The 7,158-nt window shown below is 34.4% G+C and overlaps 1 pseudogene; it reads right to left on the bottom strand.

The window, feature by feature from the left end:
• Window positions 1-1,721: 1,721 nt before the first annotated feature.
• On the bottom strand, window positions 1,722-1,877 carry LOC125828753 (5.8S ribosomal RNA; annotated as a pseudogene).
• Between the last annotated feature and the right edge of the window lie 5,281 nt (window positions 1,878-7,158).

Genomic DNA, 7,158 nt, shown 5'->3' with positions numbered 1-7,158 from the left:
AGATGCTTTCCAGGATATGACCCATTGAAGAGGATACGCTAGAAGGAATGCTGGTGAGAATGTGGAGCAAGAAACTCCTAAAGCTACTCAAGAAGCTCCTTAAGCTCCGATCGACCTTTTTGCCGAACAAGTGACTCATGCAAAATTTCAAGTTGCTTTCCAAGTGTTGGCTCAAGCTATGACGGCTCAAGAAAAAGGTAGGTTGTGGTCCCCATGAACCCAAATATGGGTAGGACGACATCTAGAGTGAGGGAATTCACGAGGATGAATCCCCTGGAGTTTCATGGTTCCAAGGTTGAGGAAGATCCTCAAGAGTTCATTGATGAGGTATACAAGGTTTTGGTGATCATGTTAGTGACGCCGGTGAAAAAGGTGGAATTGACCGCTTATCAACTAAAAGTTATTTCTCAAGTTTGATTCAACCCACAAAAGGAAGATAGGGTGTTTCACGCAGGTCCTCTTGATTGAGAAAGGTTTAAAATTGCTTTTCTTGGTAGGTTTTTTCCCCTTGAGATGAGTGAGGCGAAAGTTCTTGAGTTCATTAACCTCCGTCAAGGAAACATGAGTGCAAAAGAGTATGCTTTGAAATTCACATGATTGTCCAAATATGCTCCGAAATTCATATGATTGTCCAAATATGCTCCTACTATGATTGTCGACTCTAGGGCAAGGATGAGTAAGTTTGTTTCGTGTGTGTCCGAAATGTGGTTAAGGAATGTCGTAATGCCATGCTCATTAAGAAAATGGATATCTCTCGTTTAATGACACATGCTCAACAAATAGGATAAACTTAAGGAAAGATCTAGGGAGGTAAAGAGGGAAAAAACCCGTGATTGTGACTTTTCACATTTGAGGTCCGATGGACATGGTAGTTCTAGATTCCAACAAAGGTTCTCCGATCAAGTTTCATCTAATTCTCTGGTTTTGAAGTTCAACAAAGATAGGGTGTCTAAACCTAAGCCTCAAATAGGGAATAGTGGTGGATTCTTATTTGTCTACTTGTATTAGGTCTAAAAGGAACATGATAGTAAATGTCTAGTTGGTTCTAATGTATGTTTCAGTTTTGGAAAAATGTATCATAAGATAAGAGATACTAGGTGTGGAAGGAGCATGATGGTCATTATGAGTTTTTGGTAATGTCGTTTGGTTTGACTAATGCTCCAGCCGCATTCATGGACTTGATAAATAGAGTGTTTAGACATTATCTTGATATATTTGTAATTGTGTTTATCCTTATTTACTCGAGGAGTGAGGATGAGCATGCCGATAATTTAAGGATTGTGTTGCAAGTCCTCAAGGACATGCGTGCAAGAGGTTGATGATGTTACCTCGATGTTGCCGAGTTTGCATGTGCGTTGACATATTCCTACACCTCTGACTTATCACTTTGCATTATGATTGCACTCAACATCCCAAAAAAGTTATAACAGTCACATCGTTATTTGACTTTGGCATGTGATTAGGCATTAGAATTGCACTCAATGACATGGAAAACCTCTAACTTTTTACATCGATATTAGGTGCGGGCATAGAATTTGACAAGTTATTGATAGACATAGTTCAAGCTTAGTCGTTGCCGACGTCGACATAGCCTACCTTGGTGCGGGGGGATGCCATCTAGATGTTGCAAAGGTCATATATGAGTCGACATCTTTCTACAGATCGGTATGCAGAAGGCAGGCGCATGCGTCGCTTCTAGTCTGGCTAGCGGACGGCGGGCTTAAAGCCCAAGTAGACATGTCATCGGTCTAATGGCTTCAGGTGCAACCTGCGTTCAAAAACTCAATGGTTCAAGATATTCTGCAATTCACAAAAAGTATCACAATTCACTACATTTTTCATTGATGCAAGAGCTGAGATATCCATTCCCAAAAGTCGTTTGTGTTTCAAATGAAGTACACATCCCCAGTGCACTCAACAGATTGGGCGCGAGGGGCGACCTATCAATTTACAATCCTTGGTGCTTTATGCACCAGGATTCGTTAGTGGACGATAGTTGCGCGATCCCGCACGTGGGGAAAAGGAGGGAGACCCGCAGGCGGGGGGGCCTGGTCACCCCAGCCGCGCATTAGCCCTGAGTGTTCAAACATGTTCAGGGATCATTCTACAATGCTGATCCTTCTGCAGGTTCACCTACGTAAACCTTGTTACGAATTCTCATTTCTCTTAATGATAAGGTTCAATGGACTTCTCGCGACATTGCGGGCAATGAATCACCCATGTCACCACAATATGAACATTTCACCAAATCATGATTCGATTAGTTGGAGCAATAGGCAATGTGTACAAAGGGCAAGGACGTAGTCAAACACAATTTACCTTGCACAAATGAGTTTGAAATATAAAAAATAATAGTTTTTAAAAAATAATTATTTTGAAGTATCGAAATTTACTAAAAAAATAAATAAATAGCAAATAAAATAAAATATAAAAAACCACCAAAATATATTTTCTTCTTCTGAAATCATGCACTTTAAATTAAAGATAATAATACTTTCTTGAAATACTTGTTGAAAATAAAGTATTAAAACTAGGGAAAAGGCTTGAATATGTCATCGAACTTTTAGAAAAGGCACATTTATATCATCCGTTAAAAGTTTGACTCATCTATGTCACTATTGTTAAAGAAAAGGCTAATCTATGCCTTTTTTTTTTAACTCCAAAACCATTTTTACACCCTAAACAACTTTTAACACTTTTCAATTGGAGGTTTTTTGATCAAATATACTCTTTCCTTAAGAACACCAAGAACACATAAAGAACATTAACAGTTCACAAATTTCAAACTTCTTCAATTCTTCACGAAATCACCTCAAATTTCAAGAGTTGTTTTCCTCCGAACTAGATACCAAAGCTCAATATTTTTTTGAGCTTGAATTCAACCTAACTCAACAAGACCCACTTGAAATTTCTTCAAAGTTTAAAAACTTCAATATTTTTTAATGGTAGAATCTTCTCCACAACTTCAAATCATTTGAAATTTTGAACATAGACTTAAAAAAATACACTAGGGAACAAAGAATTAATGTCAAAAACATGAATTGAAGTAAATTTTTGAAATTTTGCAACTGATTTTCATTTTTTGGAATTTTTTTTTAATGCGGGTAAATTTTTTAAACTCTAAAAATGATTTTAGAATTTTGGTTTTTAAAAAAAATTAATGATGTAGCCAAAATTTGAGATGATTTCATGAAGAATTGAATATGTTGAAAATTTGAGCTAAAAAGTGCACATTTGATCCAAAAATTCCAATTGAAAAATGTTAAACTTGTTTGGGGTGTAAAAAAATGATTTTACAAAACCGGAGTTAAAAAGAAATGGCATGGATGAGCCTTTTCTTTAACAACAATGGCATAGATGAGCTGAACTTTTAACATATGACATGAATAAATCTTTTTTGAAAGTTCGATGGCATATTTGAGCCTTTTTCCTTAAAACTAAATATACTTTCTTGAACTCTTTCTTTAAAGACTTCTTTGAAATTTTGAACATACTTTATTTATGAAATTAATGCATATGAAAATACAACGACAAAGTTTTTAAATAACATTGATTAGAAAGGGATCCATGTGGTATAAGAGCATGAACCATAAATCAATGATCATTGATGACAAAAACTATCATAATTTTAATAATAAAAAACAAGAATCGAGGATAGGAGATAAAAGGAAATTCAAAATATATATATATATATATATATATATATATATATATATATATATATATATATATTGTAGGAGTAGGGCATGAAGAAGAACAAAGTTCCCAACTTTGATAATCTTACATACATGGAACACTCCAATAATCTTGAAGAAAAAACTATCAAGAAATCCTTTCTTGAGATTCTTGAAGTAGTTTCTTGAAAATCCTATGGTCAAATATTAAGATTTCTACTAATGATCATGATTATAACTAGGAACTTGAGTTGGAAAGATTGAAACACTTGGAGAAGGACTTACTTTGAAGAAGAATCTTGAAAAATATTTGAAAGAATCTTGCTTGGAAGTCTTATGCTTTGATCTTCCTTAGAATTTTGTATTAGGGTTTGAGAGAGGAGAAGAAGGTACTAAAAAGATGGAAATGGGATTGCTTAGGGCTTTATAGGAGTTAAGAAATCTATTTTTTAAGGTTTTCCTAGTGCTATAAGGAAAAGAAAATTACCTTATTTAGAATTTTATCGCGGCCAAAATGGAATTTCACTACATTATTTAGTAAAATAATCATAACTCTCTACTCAGAACTCGGATTGACGAAACTTGGTGGCGTTGTAAAGAAGATTCATAGGCCTTTAATTTGATAATTTATGGGCCACGTAACATTTCATATTCTAAGAGATATGGTCATTTGAAATTGGCTAAAGTAAAATTTTATATGAAAACTTAACCGATAAGGAAACTTTCAACTCAATTTTGTGTTAGAGGATTATTATTACCTTAATTAATCTCCAAATATCCTCTCACACTAAATAATTGAATTTAACACTTATGCACAATTAAGAATCATCCTGTAAACCCTATACACTTATGAAGAGTCGTTCGGATCTTAGCTTAGAGATTTTTGGGGTATTACATAAAAAGAAATGATCGGGACTTAATCCGTGCACCACGTACAACGTCATAAAACTTAAACATAGGATACAAAGTAAAGGTGACATGGTCCTTGGAACATGAGGACTCACCAAGTCTTCAATGATCAATCGAGCAACTAACCACGAGCGGGAGGAGAAGAAGCGTCAAACCCTATATTATGAAACACTTTAGGCACACGTATGCATCAATATTCATAAAAACATGAAAACATGATCATAGGAGGATATATAGGAAAATATGATATGCATGACTAAGCTAAAATATAGTAAAACATTTTAAAGAAGAATCATAAATCATAAACATGGTCATTGCATCTTAAAATCATAATGAAAGCTTCATAAAACCTTTAAGAGCAACTTAGTTCATTTTGTGTGATATTAGCTTGAACCGACAATAGACCATGCGAGCTATAACATGAAATATGATGTAACTCCCACATCGAGAAGGGAGAGTTTACTTTTCAAGGTAGAACTTTGTATCATGATTCATATGTTATTTGTGGATCTACTAGCTAGGTCATTTAAGAAAATCCTACAGGGGCACGCAGTTTGGAGCTAGAGGTTTCTACTAGAGACTATCTTATTTGAGCCTCCACCTCGAAATTCTCTCGGTGCTAAGTTAAATCCCAACGACATAATCAATTTTATAAACATAATATCATATTAGGAAAATCACAACTAAATTACTAATCCAAGTTTAAATTATCATAGATTAGCTCCACAAATCATGAATCATGCATGTGTGAGAAAATTTTACACCAAATTATGATTCCTTAATATTTGAGAAAACCTTTCACAATTTCATTATTGATTATCTCAAAAGCAACCTTTTGATCGTAAAATATCTTTTCATAAATTATGCATAAACTTTCGTGATTCATCCTTCATAAATTCATAACTTCCTTCGCAAATTCATAGTCAAAATCATGAATAATACATGAATCCATAGGAAATCAACTGAAGAACATGTAATTGAATCAATGATTCATAAGAAGACTAAATTCACACAATTAAATCATAAAAATTGAGATCCATGGAAAATTGGATGAAAATCTAAACAATTATGATGAAATTGAATTAGAGAATTGAAATTTTTTGGTATAGAATGAGTGAATGGAACTCATTGATAAATTCTCACATACATTGATGATCTAATCCCAAAAGCAATGGAGGAAAAAGGAGGCTTGAAGCTTGAAGCTTGAACCCTAGATTTCTCCCTCGAAGCTTGAGAGGATTTAGAGGGGATGCATTTGGAGGGGATTTGGGAATTTGAGAGAAAGAGAGGGTTAAGGTAGATTTAGGGGTATAGTTATAGGTTTTAGAAATAGGGTCAAAACGACATAGTTAGGTATTAAATGCTTAGGAAAAGACCCAAATATCCTTAAAATAACTGCAGGATGGCCTCTACCGTTTGGACATACGACATGTACTGGTTAATCGTAGAACCAACTTCAGAACTACAAAGTACAAAGTTCCTTCAATTCTCACGAGACAAATCTATGACCTATCGTTCAGTCTACAGTCCGTGAAATCCAAGTTCAAGTCTAAGATCTCACTAAGCCAAGATCAGTTCTACGAGTGTCATATACGAGCCATCCAAACTCCTACGGCTCGTCCCAACTGCTAGTAGATCAAACTTCAAAACTTAATCATTCCAACGACTTAACTCAATCGTACGACTACCGTTCTACGTCCCATAGGACTTCTTCCATGTTTGTATATATATCAAGTTGATATCATAAGCATTTTTATAATCTCATTGTATATCTATCGGTATGTACACTATTCTTGGATCAACTTTTTTTGTCGTACGATACTACTTGCAAAGAGTGTAGTGGCATGACTGTCTATGCAAGATCTTTCATGTTTGGGGAAGGTGTGGACATCTTCAACAATTTTTTGTCGTACGATACTACTTAGAAAGAGTGCAGTGGCATGAGTGTCTATGCAAGATCTTTCATGTTTGGGGAAGGTGTGGGCATCTTTAAACTTTGTTACTCGAAACAAATCTGATCTTCTTATGCTCCTCTCTCTGAGAGTCCAATAACATGTGTCGTTTATAAAAATAACAGCATACCTGCATAAGAAAGATGATACATAACATCACTTTTAAAGAAATACATTATTTTTAAATACAGATTTATGAAAGCATCCTTGATACCATCATAGTATATATATATATATATATATATATATATATATATATATATTTTGCTGTGGTGTCAAATGATAACTTAGAAGTATGTTGCCTAGAAGGACTATTCATATATATTTAATACCATTAGAGTATAATATACTCTAATGATATCTAGGAGTAAATGAGTGGTGTTTTCACTAAACCACAGTCTCTTCATCCTTGATACCATCAGAGTATATATATACTATGATGATATCAAGCACTAATTAAGCAGTCTTTTAATTGAAGCACTGCATGTTTTTCCTTGATGCCATCAAAATGTATATATACTCAAATGGTATCAAGGAGAAATTGAGTAGTGTTTTCACTTTGATGGTATCAAGGAGTAATCTAGTAGAGTCTTCACTGAAATACCATCTCTTCCTCCTTGATA

Source organism: Solanum verrucosum, unplaced genomic scaffold (genome assembly GCF_900185275.1).
Source record: "Solanum verrucosum unplaced genomic scaffold, falcon-dt-bn FXZP01000021.1, whole genome shotgun sequence".
Classification (NCBI taxonomy): domain Eukaryota; kingdom Viridiplantae; phylum Streptophyta; class Magnoliopsida; order Solanales; family Solanaceae; genus Solanum; species Solanum verrucosum.
Note: the sequence above shows the minus strand (reverse complement) of the source record. Positions and strands in the feature narration are given on the sequence as shown.